Source organism: Triticum urartu, chromosome 3, assembly GCF_003073215.2.
Source record: "Triticum urartu cultivar G1812 chromosome 3, Tu2.1, whole genome shotgun sequence".
NCBI classification, from domain to species: Eukaryota; Viridiplantae; Streptophyta; class Magnoliopsida; order Poales; family Poaceae; genus Triticum; species Triticum urartu.
Window position 1 is genome coordinate 628436890 of NC_053024.1, and position 22875 is coordinate 628459764.

Sequence of the window (22875 nt, forward strand, 5' to 3'; positions counted from 1 at the left end):
TTGGTATGTTACTTGCCTGAGATTTGATCGTCGGTATCTCAATACCTAGTTCAATCTCGTTAACAGCAAGTCTCTTTACTTGTTCCATAATGCCACATCCCGTAACTAACTCATTAGCTACATTGCTTGCAAGGCTTATAGTGATGTACATTACCGAGAGGGCCCAGAGATACCTCTCCGATACTCGGAGTGACAAATCCTAATCTCGATCTATGCCAACTCAACAAACACCATTGGAGACACCTGTAGAGTACGTTTATAATCACCCAATTACGTTGTGACGTTTGATAGCACACAAGGTGTCCCTCGTGTACTCGGGAGTTGCATAATCTCATAGTTAGAGGAATATGTATAAGTCATGAAGAAGGCAATAGCAATAAAACTTAACGATCATTATGCTAAGCTAACGGATGGGTCTTGTCCATCACATCATTCTCTAATGATGTGATCCCGTTCATCAAATGAAAACTCTTGTCCATGGCTAGGAAACTTAATCATCTTTGATTAACGAGCTAGTCAAGTAGAGGCATACTAGTGACACTTAGTTTGTCTATGTATTCACACATGTACTAAGTTTCGGGTTAATACAATTCTAGCATGAATAATAAACATTTATCATGATATAAGGAAATAAATAATAACTTTATTATTGCCTCTAGGGCATATTTTCTTCAAAATGCTATACTACTTTGTGTCATGCATGGCCATAAGTACGGTCATCTATGATATATACCCCCTCCTTAACCTAATATATATATATATATTAGTTTACAGAGGGAGCTAGTACTACTCTATGATACTATATATATGCATTATGAAGATACGTACGTACTCTATGATACTATATATTAGTTTACAAAGGGAGCTAGTATATGACACTCTCCACCATACTCGCGATTTCTTACCGTGGAAAAAATTAGAGGCGAAATGATGAACTCCTGTTTTCATTCGAACAAAAATATGATGTTAGGTAATGTAAATGTTTTCAAAGAGCACACGGTTCACTCACGAAAGCCGTGAGTCCACTAAACCATGGCCGATGCACCCCCCACACCCCTCTGCCACGCGCGCGATCTGAGTCGTGCTTTCTGATTGGCCAGAACCCAAACCCCACGGATCATACGTCTGCACCGTTGGATTCTCCTTGATCGAACGGCGATCCTCATCCATTTCGACAAAACATGTGCATGTTTTCAAATAGCCCCTCCCAAAAATGTTTTCAAATAGCACATGGTTCACACACGAAAGCCGTGCGCCTACCAAACCGTGGCCGATGCCCCCCTCACTGTGCGTGCGATCTGAGTCGTGCATTTTGATTGGCCAGAATCCAAACCCCACGAATCGTACGTCTGCACTATTGGATGCTCCCAGATTGAACGGCAATCCTCATCCCTTTCGACAAGAAATGCAGTCCGACTAGGAATTGATTTATATGCCAACATGCACGGTAAATGCCAAAAAATGTCTTACATATAGCACATGAGACCTGAAATGCGCCAGCAAATCAAACCCGTGGTAAAATTGTGATTGGGTTACGTGGGAAAATTTTAGAGGCAAAACGATGAACTCACGTCTTCATTTCAAATGAAATTATTCTGTTTGTGCACACGAGCGCTTAGAGGCAATCGTTTGCATAGGCCTTTCCGCGCGCGTGGCGACCGGGGATATTTTTCACCCTTTTCACCTAGGCCGCCAACACCTGGAGTCCCCAACACCCCCCCCCACCATCCGCCCTCGTTTCACTCAACTAGTCCACCCAATCTCCTTCGCCAGCTCCCCCTCCCACCAGATCCACAGCAGAACCCTCACCGGTGCCGCTGTGCTCACCCCGGCCATGTGCCCGCTCTTCGGCGTCAAGCCTACCTCCACTGCAATTTCCAACGCGCGGCGGCCCACGCCTTGCCGTCTTCATTTTCTCGCCAGCCACCCTCGAGCATATCGATGCAGTAACCCTCGCCTCTCCTGTGGTCCGACCGGGTTTGCATTAAGAAGCCTGTTAGTTACTGCTCTCCATCACGGTGGGGCATATTTCCTCGCAATCCCTCTTCCAATTTCATTCTGTATGTTCCCAAATTGGCTATAAAATAATGGAGAGCGTATATATGTTCATTATATACCTTCCTTACTACATATAAGCTGTATTTGTTCCAATAAGTTACTGCCTATTTATAGATCGCGGGCGCCTGAGTCACACAAACTTAACAAATTAGTCGTACATTTTCTAAATTATTGCATGACATGTTTAGAAAGCTTGATACCAAGTTGTTAGTTTTATGCTTATCCTCCTTTCCTGAGTTTCGCATGTGTTCTCTGTAGATGCCGAGTAGCAGCGACAACACTCATTCAGGCCATGTATCTTCATCTGATTCGGACAACCCTAGGTCTTCAGCAGATTATGAGGGATCAAGTAGTCTTGAACGGGATAGAGTTGCATCAATTACCCTTCCGATAAGGACACGAAGTAACGCTCCAAGGAAGCCCACACACCAGCCTAAAGGTGTATATGAAGTTACCGAGATTGATTTAAAGTCCTGGGCTCCAACTAAACCAGATAAAGCATGCATGAGGTTCAGGAGTGTGTGTGGATTTGTTAGCAGGGCAAGGCTCAACATTAATCTGCCGGGGTTTCGGAAGGCTGACACAGAAACACGGCGAAGGATAGTCCATGATATCATGGATCACTTCAACGTTCCAGAGCAGTGGAGAATGCAGGTGGAACACGCTGCACTGAAGAAGGCTAGGGATGCTTGGAGAAATTGGAAGCACGTGATGTACAAGAAGTATTTGAGTGAAGGAAAGGACCCAATCCCCGCATACCCTCAAATTACAAAGGCAGACTGCGCAGAATTCAAAAGGGTCAGGGCAACTCCAGAGTTTGTTGAGAAGAGTTTCAAGCAATCAGAACTTCAGAAGAAGAACATACACCCCCACCGTATGGGTGTGGTAGGATACTACGGTATGAAACTGATATGGGAACATGAGGAGAAAGAAGCAGTAGCGGCTGGTGGGAATCCGGCCTTTAGTGAAATCAGGGGCGAACGCACCAGAGACTACTTGCGGGCACGTGCAAAGAGGCGTGATGACGGAACTTATTACTTTGAAAACGCACTTGACGCCAAACTGTATGAAGTGATGGTAGAGGCTTCCAAGATCCCTGGAAGGTTCTACAGGAACTCAGGGCCATGCGACATTCTGTCCATTGCTCTGGAGACAAAAGAGCCCCCTGGCCGTGCAAGGGGTATAGGTCTTAATGTCCCACACAAGAGGACTCTCACACTCAGCAAAGAAGCAGAATGCATTGTTTGAACAGTTGAATAAGGAGATTTATCCGGCTGTTCAAAAGGATGTTGAGTCAATGATGATGTAGAAGACTCTAACACTGACAGATAGCCAGCAGATGGGAGGGGAGGCGGGCATGGATGATGCTCTTATTGCGTGAAAACACTGCACAAGAGTAGTTGTGCATCAGCTGACCCCAGCGACACTGAGACTGCAGCTGCTCGTGATGATGCTATATCTGATCTATCTAGAATGAAAGATAGACTGAAGGGCGTGCTTACACATTATGAAGGTACATTAAAATGTGCAACAGCCTGAGTTTGCCCACCCTTCTTGGAAGATGGCCTCTTCTTGGATAATGTGCCATTGAAGCCAGGCTGTGTGAAGTGCTACGTGCCCGAAGTAAAGCCTAGATTCAATGAATTTGCCCTGAAGAATGTCCTAGGAGACTTCAATGAGCAAAGGACCTTGGGAGAAACACTGTTACATCACATCCAATGGCCACGAAAGGAAATATAATTCATCGATGAGATTCCTGAAGCCCCACCAAGAGCAACCACTGTTGCCCCTCAACCGGTGACGCTCTCCTTGCCACAGCAGCTCTCGCGGGCTGATGCATCAACCTGTGATCAGCCGGCCCGACTTTGTGGTGTACATGTCATGTCATCCTCCGCCCCAAAGCAGCCAGTTGCAAGGGCCTACAACTGCTGATGACGCACCACCAGTTCAGATGTCGGTCGCTGAAGCAGCGGGGGGAGACCCAGCTGCAGCACATGCTCAGCAGACCAACCTGGTGGAACAGACTGCTAAGCAGTCTGATACTTTGGAACCGCTTGCTAAGCAGTCTGTAGGTCCAGAACCGACTGCTCATCAGTCCGTCGGTCCGCAGGCGCGTGATCAGCATACCAATGCATCAGCGCTTCATACTCAGCAAACCAACGCATTGGCACGGCCTCCTCAGCACACTGACAAGTTGGCACCACCTGCGCAGAAACCCGACATAGCTTCAACTCATGGTCAGCAGTCCGATACCTCTGCTCCTACAGCTTAGCAGTCCGTCACAGCAGCACCGCCAGCTCAGCGGTCTGGCATAGATAAACCGTCTGCTAAGAAGTCCGTCCAAGCTTCACCGTCTGCTCTACTCGGCAGTCTACCTTGCAGGCAACCAGACGTTCTGCCAGAAATGCTTCAAGTACCAAGAAGGAAGTGGCCAAAAATGCTACAACCACGACCACGAGGAAGGGCGGCGGGAGAGTGAAGAGGAAAGAGAATGATTGCCTCTTACTTAAAGCACTCATCGCCCAGAACCAAATTAATAGCAGCTTGTTCGAATCAGGGAGTAATATTATTTCTGACACCATAGATGATGAAGAAGTAGAATTGTTGTCTGCTAAAAGTAAAGCATACATACTTGAAGCACCCAATTACGTCCATGGCCAGCCATTTCTTGTTGGCAAATACTTTAATGAGTGCAGCTCCAGTTGCCGTGAGTTACATGAATATTGCATGGATCAAATGTTAGTGGATCATCATGCTTTGCTAGTCCACTACAATAGAGATCATTTCTGACACTATGCTGGTTCCATCAATGTGAGTTTCGAGGACTTACATCTCTTCTTCAACTTCAACGTGCTCGATGCCACTCTTGTTAGATGCCTGATTTTTGAAGTACTTAACAAAATCTGATCAACTTCTCCATACAAAGCTGTAAATGATAAACAACTAACTGCATTTTATTCCTCTTAGGGGATTGAACGCGCGGAGAAGAAAAAGGGAGAGTGTGTATTTCATAGATCCTGCATTAGCAAATGGCATGACATTAGATGGTAAGGACCGACGGGACTGGGCCGTTAACACGGTCCTTCATATCTTCGAAAACACGTCCCATGCAGAATCATTTCTCTGGCCATATCATGAACGGTAAGTGAAGTAAACAACCACGCATACACTGATTGTCTTTCAGATTTCGACATCATTCGTATATTCATGACTTTCTTAATATGTAGCAATCACTGGATATTGGTATTCATTGTTCGAAACAAGAACATAGTTTACTACGTCGATTCTCTCAGAGAGTCAACAAATGCTTAGGATCTGATGCATGTTCAACAATTCTTGGATATGTATTGAATTCCATGATGTTGAAATTAATTTGCATTCATATTTGGTTCAATAATTGATGTTGTCAAAATTCATCATCATTTGTAGTGTGTTTGCATTGTGGAAAACTAAACTAGGGAACCTGTTCAAGACGGAACAACCCGTGCAGCACGAGATCGTTTCTCCGGTAACACACCGAAATATGTTATTTTCGGAATATTTATCCAACAGTCTGCAAATACCTTTCCTTGTGCTAGTCAAATGTTCAAGCTTCTAAATAAACCTCTTTCTATTTTTTCAAAGAAAAATTAATACATCTAACACGGGTTAGGTTGTTCCTAACAAGACAACTACATGACTAATTTTGTACAAGAAATTCCAGTGTCCTCACCAAGAAGCAGGGACCAACCTTTGTGGATACTATGTTTGCAGAAACATGATCTCCATCTACAAATCTGCTGGTAGTTGTGACAATCCTCGCAAATTAGTATCAGTAAGCCTATCTTAATTAATATCTTCTACTCCACTCATATGGCACATTCTGATCTTAAAAATACTGCAGCTCATCTTAAACCCGAGGACTCCTGAACCGCTCCCGGCTGGTGAATTGTTGATGGTTCGGAGATTTATCAGCGACTTCTTCCTGGATCACTACATCAATCCCACTAGTGATAATGAAGATTTCAGCATGTGTTCTCCTGAAACATTGAGTAAGATTTAGCCGCTAAACATATAACGCATGGTTCCATTGTTTTCCATCTGATGAGGTGTTTGTATTTCGTACACTATGATTAATTATGTAATGCATATATGTGTGGACAAATCATTGGAATTTAGCTACCATATGTTCAATTGCAATTGTTGCGAAATCTGATGAATGTTCTTCCTGTGGACATTATTAGTTCAATTGGATATTGTGGCGAATTTGCTTTCTGCGTGCCGATTCAAAATGGGATATTATTGTTTATTTGTTCAATTGAATATTGTGGAGAATTTGCTTTTTGCGTGCCGATTCAAAATGAGATATTTTTGTTTTAACCTGGCAATTGCTCCGCATACGGTTCAACTAAATGAGTGTGTGTGATCCACATCGGAAAGCATACGTCAATCATAGCGAAACCATCGGTGATACACAGCAGATCGCAACGATTTGCAGCGCTACTATGTGTGCGTAGGTTCTCCGGAACCGTTTGTGATATCGCGTTATCGCACATGAGAACTAGGAGTAAATCGTGCCCAATGCAAAATACAATCCCAGTCGTATTTTTTAGGAAATGTGTGAGATCCCAAACGAAAAGCACACGTCACTCTTGCAGCAACCGTCGGTGATACCTAACTGAAAGCACAAGTGCTCCCCGGGTGATTTTGGTAATTAATGTCAACATATCTCTTGTTGGCCTAATATTTTCATCTAGCATATTTCAGATAAGTATAACAGTGGAGTGGCATGGACTAGAGGATGTGGGACCCCTTCAAGATGATGAAGACAAATGATTGGCTCAAGCTCAAAGCTTAGGACTCTACATTTTTCATTTTAGTGATCCAAGATCACATTGAGTCCATAGGAAAGCCAATACTATTAAGAGGGGATGAAGTGTTACTTAATGGCTTGCTTGCTCAAAGTGCTTAGTGATATGCTCCAAAGCCCTTAACCACTTTCTCATATCCACATTTGTCCCAAACCAGAAGTCAAACTTGGCCCCACCGAAACTTTCTATCTTGCGCCACCGAGTTCTCTTGACATAGATACTGCCAGAAACCCTAATCAATTCGGTCTCACCGATGGGATCTCGGTCTCACCGAGATGGGCTTGCAAACTCTCTGTTGCCTATTGCATTAATTTCGGTCTCACCGAGTTTGTGTAATCAGTCTCACCGAGATTACGTTATGCCCTAACCCTAATGCTATTGGTCCCACTGAGTTGACATGTCGGTCCAACAGAAAACCCTAACGGTCACGTTATGAACTAAATCGGTCTGACCGAGTTGTATGATTCGGTCCCACCGAGTTTGGTGATTTGTGTGTAACGGTTAGATTTTGTGTGGAGGCTATATATACCCCTCCACCGACTCTTCATTCGTGGATAGAGCCATCAGAACATGCCTACACTTCCAACATACATTTTCTGAGAGAGAACCACCTACACTTGTGTTGAGGTCAAAATACTTCATTCCAACCACATAAATCTTGATCTCTAGCCTTCCCAAGTTGCTTTCCACCAAATCCTATCCTATGAGAGAGAGTTGAGTGTTGGGGAGACTATCATTTGAAGCACAAGGGCAAGGAGTTCATCATCAACACACCATTTGTTACCTCTTGGAGAGTGGTGTCTCCTAGATTGGTTAGGTGTCACTTGGGAGCCTCCATCAAGATTGTGGAGTTGAACCAAGGAGTTTGTACGGGCAAGGAGATCGCCTACTTCGTGAAGATCTACCCTAGTGAGGCAAGTCCTTCGTGGGCGATGGCCATGGTGGGATAGATAAGGTTACTTCTTCGTGGACCCTTCGTGGACAGAGTCCTCCATGGACTCGCGCAACCGTTTTCCTTCGTGGGTTGAAGTCTCCATCAATGTGGATGTATGATAGCACCACCTATCGGAACCACGCCAAAAATCTCCGTGTCTCCAATTGCGTTTGCACACTTCAATCCCATCCCTTTACATTCTTGCAACTTGCATGATTTACTTTCCGCTGCTCATATACTCTTGTCATGCTTGCTTGATATGTATTATGAATGTTCAAACTTGTGCCAAAACTCCACTTCAACTTAAAGAAATTAAAAACTGCAACTTTTCTTGCTAAGATTCTATTCACCCCCCTCTAGACACCTCTTCTCGATCCTACACTAACAAATCACAAACGGCCTGCGGCACTTGAATGTGTGCGAAGGGGCTCCTGAACCGTTTGTGGTAGAGCATTATCATAGACGGTAATTGTTGAAAAACATGTGCGATGGAGTCTAGCATGGCAGACGGGTTATGCAGAAAACTCGTGTGTGATGGGGCACAAATCACACACAGTTCATATGTTGGCCCATGTGCCTTACATATTGTTTCCCAAACGGTTCATTACGACAGACCGTATGGTTTCACTGCGTCATTCAAAACGCCTAATAATCACCGATACCACACGTGCGGAAGAATTTAGTGTGTGCTGCATCGCACACGGTTACATTTTGGAAGGCCTCTGGATCACTGCTCCATATCCCCGACGGTTTCTGAATCGTGTGGGAAGGACACCCTATCACACACACTCACTTGGCGACAGTTCCAAATGTCGTCGCTGAAAGGGGTTAAAAACCGTTTGTTTAGGACCGACGCGCACCAGTGACCCATTGTCACTCATGTGCCGATGGGCTCGAACATCTTCAGTAGGTATGAGTGGTTCGCGAGCCGCCACATGAACATTCGTACTTTCAACGGGACTTGTGTTTTTCGCATACTCCTCGATGAACCTTCCTCTTGCGTTGTAACGAACATCTTCAGTAGGCTTCTCTCCTCTATCACATAGCAACCAACATCTTTTATGCTGACTTGACCGAAAGACAGCCAGTGCATTCATGGTTCCAACTCCAGAAGTCTTGCAAATTGCATGTACAGAGGGGAATTGGCAAAACTGTTTTAGCGTCCATCCCGAGGAATACTTCTTCGACTAGTTGTCGGTTCCACTTTGCTAAGGTTTGATCGATTAGCTCTGCCACTAGCATCGGTGGGTTAGCGCTTCTGCAGACATACGGCCTCATCATCTCCTCCTGTGGCAGCCATGGGTCATTCCATATATGTGTGGTCTCTCCATTGCCTATGTGCCGAATCAGACCCTGTTTAAGGGTGTCCCTTCCTTCTATTACAATTCTCCAAATCTGACTTAGATGTCCTCCTAAAGTTGCTTCCAAGATTAAAGAGTTGGGGTAGTACACACTTTGAGTAAAATATAAGAGTAAACTCCATTGAGTAAAACATAAGAGTAAACATGAAAGCGTAACAAAATGTCAGCGGCCTTGGCGTTGTGGGCCTCCAGTTAAAAATCAGTCTGCACGTGAGGAATCCATCCTTCGAACTCCTGGTTGACCCACGACATCGCTAACCACTGCGCTAGGCTCGAGTTCATCTAGAGCAGGTAAGGCATGATCTATTAGAAGGGAAATAATCGGGTTTTACATATTTTCCTACTTTTTTATTTGATTTTTTCTTTCTTATTTTTCAATGATTTTTTTGTTTTCTTTTGTTTCCTTTTTCTCAATTTTTCATTTTGTTCCTTCGCCTTTTATTTTCTTTTTTCTCCCCATTTTTTGTTTGGGTTTCTTTTTTCTTCTCCATTTTTTTGGATTTCATTTTTTTGGTTTTTCTTTGTTTCTTTTTGTTTTTCATCTACGTGCTTATATACATGATCTACATTTTTTCAAATACTTGTTCAACATTCAACCACTTATTCGACATTTTTATATACATGATCAACATTTCTCAAATACTGGTTCAAAAAATGTCAAATACTTGTTCAACATTTTTTCTATGCTTGATTAAATTTTTTTAAATCCTTGTTCAATATTTTTCAAATACATGTTCAACATTTTTTGAACGCTTGATTAACATTTTCCAAATAATTGTTCAACATTTATTCAAATACTTGTTCAACATTTTTTTAAATGCTTGATTCATATTTTTCAAATACTTGTTCAACATTTTTCAAATACTTGTTCAACATTTTATGAATGCTTGATCAACAATTTTTAAATACTTGTTCAACATTTCTTTGAATGCTACATTAACTTTTTTATATATTTGTTCAACATTTTTTCGAATACTTGTTCAACATTTTTCTGAATGCTTGATGGCTTTTTTCTTGTTCAACAATTTTCAACTACTTATCCAACATTTTCCAAATGTTTTTGTTAAGTTTTTTTTAGTAATATATATATTTAGAATATTTTAAAGTATAAAAAAGTACAAAATAAAACAAAAAATGAAACCAGAAAACATAAAAATAATAATAGAAAAACAGGTTGTAGCCTCGCTCGCGCGTGGGCCGGCCCATCTGGGCTCTTCCCGACGGGAGGCTGCCCCCTGTGCCCGCTTAAAATGAGAAATAGGGAGGATGTTATGCGCAACTTGGCTTGGAATTGTACCCCTCAAGCTTGTCACGAAGCCACCCAACACCTATTCGACCAATTGTCCAGGTGACGATACTGACAAGCAGTTACCTGAATCCCCGAGTACTTACAACACACCATCAAGGTGTTGGAACCTAGAGGCAATAATATTGTATTATTATATGTCCATATTCATAATTAAGAGTTTATATTTTATGTTATAACTGCTATGATCCTAGAATATGTGGTTTAGTGAAAAACGTATATGCACATGTGAAATGATAGACGATAAAATTAGGTTCCTAGTCTTCCCCATAAAACTGGCTCAAGTGTTCTTGGTGATCATGTTTTTCAGATTTAAGGACATCGCTAAATGTAACGATAGTCCTCGACAAGAGCCTATTGGGCTGCCAGGTGAGTGTGTTTGTGCGTGCACTGTGTGAGGAGAATGCAACAGCGGCAAGCTCCCGCCGGCATGCGTGCTTGTCACCGGCGTGCATGCATGCATATTGCTATTGCTCCATCCTAGCCTGCTACTCTCTTCTGTGTCATCGCTTCGAATGACAGACGCCGGGTGTTCAACCAAATGCCCAATAATTGTGACGGGCCTTATGGGAAGGGAAGAAATGTAAGAGGCTTGTCAGGCCCTCCATTATGTGTTAAATTTAAAAAGTTTGCCACATACACTTCGATGCCAAATGTAAAAAGTTTAGCACCGGCACCACAACGTGAAGGATTTGGCACCCATTCATCTCTGGCCCACCTACGTATAAACTAGTAATATATCAGCTCAAAGCAGTGTCTCGCCGGTGATGCCTCGCATGCAAAAGTACAGTGGCTGCCTAGTTTATTGCCTCAACGAAATATGGCGTCAGAGCAAATAGAGGAATCGATGCGCTGAAATTTTTATTTGGCATCGGCTGGGCTATGTAGGGCACCGGTGCCAAATGTTCAAAAAGTGAATTTGGCATCGGTTTTGGCCTACATAATGGAAGGCCTCAGGCGTTCGATCGAATGCACAACAATTAAGACGGATATGTGGATAGGGGAGAAATGTAGGACTTCGATGAAGGGGAGTGCAAGTGAAACTGAAATCTTTGCTATGTGCGACATGTCAATGGAAACACGAGGGCTTAAATTAGGCATTTGCCTTGAGGATGATCTAAGAAATAGCCCGATCGGCAGACGTTCTACGAATTGTCACACTGAAGGTATGTTCCTTATATTGTAAAAAAGGACCCTAATAATGCTTGAACGTTCGGTGGGAGCTCTTCCGAGATCGAACGAAAACGTTTGCTGGGAACAGATCGTTCGATCTAGGAATGAGTCCCGTACGAACAAGTAAAACTTCTAGCCCATAGAAACAACTCAGACGTAGGCCTCCTGTCCCAACACAACCCTCTTTACATAGAAATATAAAGAAAAGTGAGAAACTATACGAAAAACATAGGAAACTATTGTGTATACAAAAACAGGAAAAGAAACAAAAGAGATATATGCAGTGAGTTTTTGCCATATAGGGTACACACAAATTTGAACTGTTATGTACTCCCTCTCAGTGGCGAGTCCAGTAGGTGGGCTTCATAAGGCTCTAGCCTACTCTCCAAAAAAATGAATTTTTTTAATACTACTCTTCTTCTCAGGTCAGCCCACTAGCCCAAACAAAGGCACCAGCGGAACAGCCCACACGGCCACACCAGAGCAACGAAGCACGCATCGAGGGTTCCAGCGTCCACGCACGCCGCACAATCCACTCGCCGACACGCGCATCCGGCCCCAGACCAAGCGTTCGTCGGCGTTGGGGGCTTGGGGCGGCCGGCGGCGGACCAGACAACCGGCCGGGGCGTCGGACTGCCGGAGCACCGCGCCAGCAGCTAAGCGCGCGCGCCTCTCCGAGACTCCGACGACGGCGACGAGCCAAGGCGCCAACTGGCCGCGGCCAACCCTAGCTGGCCGTCGACCGCCGGCGGCCGGCTGCTGCTCGGTGCCAGACAGCCAGGTGCTATCCAAGCCTTTAAGTCGGAGCATCAGAGGCGTACTGCTGCTGTTGCTGTTGCCTGCTGCCTGCTGCTGAAGGAGTTGAGGCGTTGACGCGTGCTCACTGCTGGCCGGCTGGGTAATTTGAATCAATAATTTCTGTACATTTGTAGTTGCTACTTGCTAGTTCATGTTATCTTAATTAATTTAAGTCCTATTCCTATGCAAATTATTTGCAGATTTGCAGAGATGAAGAGAAAAAATATGAGCATAAACAGTTTTTTTGCAAGTAGTTCAAGTACTCCTCGTGTCGAACCTGATCCTATCCCAGCCAGTCCACTGATCCCAGCGAATGTGAACCCAGATCCCCTTTCCCTCGCTGTAGTGACCATACTTCCTACTTCAACTAATGAGAGACATGATCCCTCAACTCCAAGCAATGAGAGAAATGACACCACATTTGATGAGAGTACAAACCAACCAAAACTGCCTATACTAGAATTTCATCCAAGTCAAATTATTGCTGATCCAGGACTTAGAATACCAATAGAAGATTATGCCCCTGAAATTAGAAGTGATGTGAGAAGAGCTTATTTGTTGAACAAGCGAAACAAAGCTATTGGGCATAAATTCAAGAAGACAAAGGATGGTAAAATTTGGAGATCCTTTCAGCGTGCGTGGTTTGACAATTTTGATTGGTTGGAATATAGTGTGGATAAGGAGGCTGCGTTTTGCTTTCATTGCTTCCTTTTCAAGAAACCATCCCAAGCCATTAGATTTGGCAATGATGTTTTCACAAAAAATGGGTACACTCGTTGGAAAACAGGTTTAGCTAGTTTTGAAAAGCATGTTGGTGGTCAATCTAGTTACCACAACATTGCTAGGGGAGATTGTGATGATTTCAACAATCAACGAGCAAGTGTGGTTACCAAATTCCAAGTGTACAGCAAAGAGGCTGAGATATCTTATAAAATCCGCCTAACTGCATCATTGGATTGTGCAAGGTATCTCATAGCATAAGGTGAAGCTTTTCGTGGGCATGATGAATCCTCCACTTCCATCAACAAGGGCAATTTTAGAGAGTTATTGGACTGGTATAAGGACAAGAAGGAAGATGTGAAGGATGCATTTGATAAGGGGGCTGGAAATGCACAAATGATTTGTTCTGACATCCAAAAGGACCTTGCTACAGCTTGTGCGATGGAGGTAACCAAAGTTATTAAGAATGACATTGGAGATAAGAATTTCTCAATACTTATTGATGAGGCTAGAGATTGTTCAATAAAGGAGCAAATGGCGGTGATTTTGAGGTAACACTAATCTGACATTCCAACACATCTTTTAGTGTTTTATATTGCACTAGTAATGTTTACTAATCTGATTTCGTGATGCACGTAGATTTCTAGATGATCATGGAGTGCTCCAAGAGAGATTCCTTGCCATTAAGCACATCACAGATTGCACATCTTCTGGAATTAAAGAAGCTTTAGTTGATGTGTTGGAATATCATGGCTTGTCAATTTCCAGGCTACGTGGTCAGGGTTATGATGGGGCTTCAAATATGAGAGGGGAGTTCAATGGTTTGCAAAAATTGGTTAGAGATGAAGCATCGTATGCATTCTATGTTCATTGCTTTGCTCACCGGTTACAATTGGTGGTTGTCACCGTTGCTCAATGTAGTCCTGCTATTGCTGATTTCTTCAATTATATTCCCTTGATAGTGACTCAAGTGTGTTCATCTTGTAAAAGGAAAGATGCATTACTTGCCAAACATCAAGATGAATTGTTAGATTTGATGGAGAATGGAAAGATTTCAGCCGGTACCGGGTTGCATCAAGAATCTAACATAACAAGACCAGGAGATACTCGTTGGGGCTCACACCTCAAAACCTTGCTTCGTATATTCACAATGTGGAATGCTGTGGTGGATGTGCTAGGAATTGTTGTGGCTAATGCTCGGGAACACACATGCCAAGGTGGAGCTAGAGGTTTGCTTAAAAACATGGAATGCTTTGAATTTGTGTTAATCATGTTCTTCTTAATAAACTTGTTGAGCAACACAAATCAACTATCCCAAGATTTGCAAAGGAAGAATCAAAATATTGTTGAGGCCATGCGTTTGATCTTGGATGTGAAATAAAGCTTACAGGACATGAGGGACAATGGTTGGGAGCCTTTATTTTGCCAAGCCAAGAACTTTTGTGAAACACATGATATTGATGTGCCAAACATGGATGATCTTGTTGGAACAATGGGCCAATCTGTTCGCACTAAGAATAAGGTGACTCGGCTTCACTATTACAAGGTTAGCATATTCAATGTTGCCATTGATGCAACTATCACCGAGATGAATCATCGATTCAATGAAGTTTCCACCGAGTTATTGGATTGCATGTCTTGTCTTAATCCAGCAAACAACTTTGCAAAGTTTGACGTTGACAAACTTATTCGTCTTGCTGAAATTTATGATGAGGACTTCACAGAAGCTGACCGGTTGTTGCTAACAGTACACCTCCCCAGATTCCTTATGAACATTAGGAGAAGTGATGAATTTAATGGATGTCGGGATATGTCCACACTTGCTCGTTTGATGGTTGAAACAACGAAACACACAACTTTCCATTTGGTATATCGCCTCATTGAGTTGACACTCATTCTTCCTGTAGCAACTTCATCAGTTGAGCGAATATTTTCAGCAATGAAGATCATCAAGACAGATTTGCGCAACAAACTATCAGATGATTGACTAAATGATTTAATGGTGTGCTATTGTGAGAAAGAGATATTCAGAAGCATTCACGATGACAAAATCATGATACAATTTCAGAAAATGAGTGATCGGAAAGGACATTTGCCTTATGAGTTTAATGTGATTCCTTGGAGGTATATATGTTAGTGTTACTAGTTTTAATACTTACATGTGCATGAATTATTGTTGTATCACTAACAAGTGTGCTAATTTGGACAGACGGCTTGTGGTTGGTGACTTGAGCGAGGGATCTTGGGCATACATCTCTATATTTTGGTGTGAAGCTGTTCTATAACTACAATACCAGTAGCAGTACTGACCAGTAGTAAGAAGCAACATCTCATTGTCTTTTGTTATTACTTCTCTCATACTTTGATGCCTTGGTCTGTGAATTGTATGAACCTTTCTGGTATGCTTAAATGAATACTGCATGTTTTAGTTAGTATTCTGGGAAAGTTTGATTACATTTTGGCAAAAGGACAAGGAGATAATGGTTATTTAGCTGTACAAATTCAAATTTCAGCTCAAAATTTAATATTTTTCAAAAATCCCAAAACAATTAGAGTCAACACTAGATGCTTGCAGTAGTATTCTGTGATATTCTCAGCTCATTTGGATAAAAGAATTACGAGATGATGTTGTTTCTCTTGAAAGGAACGTTTCATTTTTTCTGCCGTTAACTTTGAGCCCACCCTCCAATTTTGTTCTGGACTCGACACTGCTCCCTCTGTTCCATATTATAGTGCGCATGCAGTTTTTGATCATATTCCAGATTGTAGTGCGTATAAGCACATTTTCACGAAGATGCCCCTAGGTTGGATCACTGCAGCGAACCTGCATGCACCCACGTGAGTGACAGTGTGAGCAGATAGGGGCAATTCTAGTCTAAATAAAAGTGCCACCTCATGTCTTGGTATAGGCGCTACAAACAAGGCGCATTATAAAAGGGAACGGAGGGAGTAGTATACAAGTCTTTGCCATGATGTATGCAAAACAATAATTTATGAGCTGTTACTATAAAATGCCATGAAATTCATATAAATGCTAAAAATTTGCCATGGGAACAAATAGTAAATAGGAAAATTAAGTTTTGTCGTGTGGTTAATAAACAAGATGGAAAATATGAAAACATTAGAAAAATGGACAAGGCAAAAAGCATGGCAAAAAATGCTTGGAATTTTCCATCTACAAGCATGGCAAAAAATTTTGGAAAAAAATCAAAGATTAAAATGCAAAAAAAAGTTAGAAAAAATGTACATAAGTAACATTACATATAGCTATTTGGTGTGATGGCAAAAGTATGCATCATTGGTTTGCCAGATGGTCGAAAATATCACGGTACATTTGGTAGGTACGCCATAGTAAAAATATAAGATAAATTTGCCATGGGCTGTGGAGTTAAATTGTTATGGGATGTAGATTTTAATTTGCCAGGCACTTTAAATTAAAATTGGCATGGTGATACGTCTCCAACGTATCTATAATTTTTTATTGTTCTATGCTATTATATTACCCATTTTGGATGTTTATGGGCTTTATTATACACTTTTATATTATTTTTGGGACTAACCTATTAACCGGAGGCCCAGCCCAAATTGTTGTTTTCTTGCCTATTTCAGTGTTTCGAAAAAAAGAATATCAAACGGAGTCCAAACGGAATGAAACCTTCGGGAGAGTTATTTTTAGAATGGAAACAATCCAGAAGACTTGGAGTAGACGTCAGGGAAGCTTCAAGGAAGCCACGAGGCAGGGAGGCGCGCCGTACCCCCCTAGGCACGCCCCCAACCCTCATGGGCCCCTCTTGGCTCCCCTGACCGACTTCTTTCGCCTATATATGTCCATATACCCTATAAACATCGGGGAGCAGAATAGATCGGGAGTTCCGCCACCAGAAGCCTCCGTAGCCACCGAAAACCAATCTAGACCCGTTCTAGCACCCTGCCGGAGGGGGAAATCCCTCTCCGGTGGCCATCTTCATCACCCCGGCGCTCTCCATGACAAGGAGGGAGTAGTTCACCCTCGGGGATGAGGGTATGTACCAGTAGCTATGTGTTTGATCTCTCTCTCTCGTGTTCTTGAGTCGGCACGATCTTGATGTATCGCGAGCTTTGCTATTATATTTGGATCTTATGATGTTTCTCCCCCTCTACTCTCTTGTGCTGAATTGAGTTTTCCCTTTGAAGTTATCTTATCGGATTGAGTCTTTAAGGATTTGAGAACACTTGATGTATGTCTTGCACATGCTTATTTGTGGTGACAATGGGATATCATGTGATTCACTTGATGTATGTTTTGGTGATCAACTTGCGAGTTCCGTGACCTTGTGAACTTATGCATAGGGGTTGGCACACGTTTTTGTCTTGACTCTCCGATAGAAACTTTGGGGCACTCTTTGAAGTTCTTTGTGTTGGTTGAATAGATGAATCTGAGATTGTGTGATGCATATCGTATAATCATATCCACGGATACTTGAGGTGATATTGGAGTATCTAGGTGACATTAGGGTTTTGGTTAATTTGTGTCTTAAGGTGTTATTCTAGTATGAACTCTATGATAGATTGAAGGAAAGAATAGCTTCATGTTATTTTACTACGGACTCTTGAATAGATCGATCAGAAAGGATAATTTTGAGGTGGTTTCGTACCCTACCACAATCTCTTCATTTGTTCTCCGTTATTAGTGACTTTGGAGTGACTCTTTGTTGCATGTTGAGGGATTGTTATATGATCCAACTATGTTATTATTGTTGAGAGAACTTGCACTAGTGAAAGTATGAACCCTAGGCCTTGTTTCAACGCATTGCAATACCGTTTGTGCTCACTTTTACCACTTGCTACCTTGCTGTTTTTATATTTTCAGATTACAAAAACCATTATCTACTATCCATATTGCACTTGTATCACCATCTCTTCGCCGAACTAGTGCACCTATACAATTTACCGTTGTATTGAGTGTGTTGGGGACACAAGAGACTCTTCGTTATTTGGTTGCAGGGTTGCTTGAGAGAGACCATCTTCATCCTACGCCTCCCACGGATTAATAAACCTTAGGTTATTCACTTGAGGGAAATTTGCTGCTATCCTACAAACCTCTGCACTTGGAGGCCCAAAAACATCTACAAGAATAAGGTTGTGTAGTAGACATCACATGGGTTTGTAAAATAAAATTTTCATGGGAAAAACTATAAAGAATTCCATGAACTATGAATAAAATTTGCCATGGCAGTATAGCTAATTTACCACGGGTGTAAGGTTAATTTCATGCAATATAAAATAAACTTCCCATGGGTTGTGACAATTAAATTGCCATGGATGCAAGGTCAAATTTGCCGTGTGTCGTGATTAAATTTTGCCATGGGTTGTATAGTTAATTTGCCATTGCTCTATGGTTAAATTTGCCATGTAGTTCGAAATAAATTTTCCATGGGGTGTGAAGTTAAAATTCCATGGGTGTAACATAATAAAAGAATTTTTCATGCCCCATAGACTACATTTGCAAGGATCCATGAACTTAAGTTGCCATGTTCCATTAGAAAGTATTTTTTCATTGTTGCAAAAGATAGATAATTTGTCATGATACATAAATTTAAAATGCCATGGTCTCATAGAAACTATTTTTTTCATGTTGCACAAACGAAAAAGGTATATATGTATTATAGATCATTTGTCATTGCAATTTTTAGAGATCTCTAATACATGGCAAGAATGATATGTAAAGAATGAAATGCAATTTGCCATGGCAACTATTTAGTAACCAAGACTATAAAATTGCCATGTTACATAAAAAAAGATAAATTTTCCATGGCAAAATCAAAGCTAAATTTGTCATGGCTATAAAAAAGATTTTCCATGGTGACGAAAGTAAATTTACCATGCTACAAAGTAAATTTGCCATGTTCTAAAAATGTAGTGTTAGCAAGATCAAATTTTCGAGAATATCAAAAATAGCCATGGTATTGGCAAAAGAAGTAATTTGCCATGATTGTTGCCAAAACAGAGCCAAGAGATAAACAATGTTATGTTCTTAAACAAATTTGTAATTGCAATGGCAACATTTTTGGTAATATAAGGCACGGGCCAAAATGAATGTTGCTGACATGGAAACATAAGCTTTTAGTTGCCATGGCAAACACCTCTAAAAAAATTAACAAAATTGCATGGCAGCGTAATCTTCTAGTTGTCATTACAAATACATATATAAAATTAACAAAATCTTACAATATAGTCGATTGACATGGCAAGAATGATATGTAAAGAATGAAAAGAAATTTTCGATGGCAACTATTTACTAACACAAAGGCTATAAATTTTCCACGTTACATAAAATATAAATTTTCCAAGGAAAAATGAAATGTAAATTTGCAATAGCTCTAAAATAGATTGGTCATGGCTATGAAACTAAGTTTACCATGCTACAAAGTAATTTTGACATGTTCTAAAAAATGTAAAGTGTTAGCAAGATCAATTTTTTGAGAATAAAAAAATAGCGATGGTGTTGGCAAAATAGCTAATTTACCATGATTGTTGCCATGTTATAATAATAACCCATGAAAAAACAAAGCTAAAAGATTAAGAAAATGCCATGTTCTCGAACAAATTTGTAATTGCCATGGCAACATTTTCCGTTAGATAGGGTAGAAGACAGAATGAATGTTGTTGTCATGGCAACATAAGCTCCTATTTTCCGTGGCAAACACCTCTACAAAACTAAAAATGTTACATGGCAACATAATCTTCTAGTTGCCATGGCAAACACATATATAAAATTAAAAAAATTACATGTAACACACCAAATTACATGGCAACACAAACATTCTGTTAGTTCCATGGCTACACATTCATGCCAAACTTTCGACTTTACATTGATAGTGTAATCACACAAAAACTGTTGTGCATTCCTGGATCATCATGGCATGGCAACTGGAAAAATGAAACAAAATGAAGCAACAAAGGTTTAGCGAGTTGTTTCCTATAGGAAATGGAGCCAACACCATGCCCAATTGCAGTGTGTCCTCGTAGTGGTAGAAATCAAATTGAGGTCCCGGTCTTTGCCCTCCTCTGGTGATGTCTCGCTCTACCCTGATAAGCCTTTAAGAGTTGTTGCACCATGCTCACGTCAAACCCCCGATGGGAGGCATAGGCGATATCACCCTCATCATGGAGTTGTAGATGTGTGATGGTGGCCGTGAGCTTTGCCTCCACATCCTCGGCCTGACACCTCCAGCTCAGTGGAGGCTCCATTGCCGCATCCCTGCCTCCCTTGTAGAAAGACGACACTGTCACCTCTAGACTTCGCGAGCAGGTGTTGCACTCTGCTGCAACCCTACCATGGCTATCATCTCATGGATCGCCGCTCGAGCCAAAGGGGGCTCCTCTCACATGGTAATGAAGGGGATCACCGCCGCACGTCACCGATGTAGATCCTCCTTTCCTTCCACGACGACGAAGCGGAGCACCTCCAGTCGTCACGAGCAACTGTGGCACGCCATTGTGATCCCCTTCTTGTTTGCTTCCTGTCAGATCCATGCCGTCTACCTCCACCGCTGGGAATTGGGCCCACCATCGCTAAGGAACATCCAAGGGGGAAGACAGGAATGATTCGGCGGTGGTGTGGTCGATGTGAAGGAAGATGATAAGGGAGGAGTTGGCGGCAAGAGACAGAGGAGGAATGAGTGGTGTGAACTGTGAAGAGGAGTGGATGGGTTTGTTCACGGTGACTATTTTTGTCTCGAACAATCTGGTACACTGATGTGGCTTTCATACTCTACTTTAAGATTTGTGCTTAAATCCAACGGTAAAATGGATGTTCGGAGTGATTTGCTAAAAAAACTTGCGCTCCTCTTCTAGCTTCTTGTACTTGCCGGGGTCCCGGTGGGTTTGGCCTCGACGGCCCAGACCTGTGTTCCTCTCCGGATCTCGGACCGTTCGTGTTGCCGGCCACCGTTGCATCCCCTTCGCCGCCACATCCCCCTCTGCCCGGCCGCCAACCCCACTCACCTCTGCGTGTTGCTCCTGCTCTTTTCGAATTTGTAGCTCGCTCTTCCAGTGACGTCCAATGCGAGCTTCGGTGATGGGCATTGCTCCCATCCCTGCGATTGGCAACTTCGGCCTTGATATGTCTCCAACGTATCTATAATTTTTGATTGTTCCATGTTGTTACATTATCATTTTGGATGTTTTATAATCATTTTATAGTCATTTTATATCATTTTTGGTACTAACCTATTGACATGGTGCCAAGTGCCAGTTGTTGTTTTTTGCATGTTTTTTACATCGCAGGTAATCAATATCAAACGGAGTCCAAACACACCGAAACTTTTTGGGGATTTTTTTGGACCAAAAGACACCCAATGGGCCGGAGAAGCGCCTGGGGGTGCTCCGAGGGGAGGACAACCCACCAGGGCACGCCCTGGTGGGTTGTGCCCACATCGGGTGCCCCCCCAGACCACCTCGTTACTCTATAAATACCCCAATATTCCAGAAACCCTAGGGGAGTCGACGAAAATCAATTCCAGCCACCGCAAGTTCCAGAAACACCAGATCTAATCTAGACACCATCACGGAGGGGTTCATCATGTTCATTGGTGCCTCTCTGGTGATGCGTGAGTAGTCTTTTGTAGACCTTCGGGTCCGTAGTTAGTAGCTAGATGGATTCCTCTCTCCCGTTTGATTCTCAATACAATGGTCTCTTGGAGATCCATATGATGTAATCCTTTTGCGGTGTATTTATTGGGATCTGGTGAACTTTGAGTTTATAATCAGATCTATCTCTTTTTATCCATGAAAGTTATTTGAGTGTTCTTTGATCTCTTATATGCATGATTGATTATAGCCTCGTATTTCTTCTCCTATATTTGGGTTTTGTTTGGCCAACTTGATCTATTTATCTTACAATAGGAAGAGGTGATTTGTAATGTGTTCGATCTTACGATGCTTGATCCCAGTGACAGAAGGGGAATCGACACGTATGTATCGTTGCTACTAAGGATAACAAGATGGGGTCTATTTCTACATAAATAGATCTTGTCTACATCATGTGATCGTTCTTATTGCATTACTACGTTTCTCCATGAACTTAATACACTAGATGCATGCTGGATAGCGGTCGATGTGTGGAGTAATAATAGTAGATGCAGGCAGGAGTCGGTCTACTAATCTTGGACGTGATGCCTATATAATGATCATTTCCTAGATATCGTCATGATTATTTGAAGTTCTATCAATTTCCCAACAGTAATTTTTTCACCCATCGTTTGCTATTTTTCTCGAGAGAAGCCACTAGTGAAACCTACGGCCCCCAGGTCTCTTCCTAATTATATTTGCCTTTGCAATCTATTTTCCTTTGCTTTTATTTTCAGATCTATTAAACCAAAAATACAAAAATACCTTGGTGCAATTTATTTTATCTGAGATCTATTTATCCTATCTATCATATTTTTATCACGTCTGTTTGCCAATTTCTGGCACCGTTACCCGAAAGGGATTGACAACCCCTTTAATACGTTGGGTTGCGAGTATTTGTTATTTGTTTGCAGGTGTTGTTTACGTAGTGTTGCATGGTTCTCCTACTGGTTCGATAACCTTGGTCTCATCACTGAGTGAAATACCTACCGTCATTGTGCTGCATCATCCCTTCCTCTTTGGGGAAATACCGACGTAGTCTAGCAGATGTCAAAAGGAATTTCT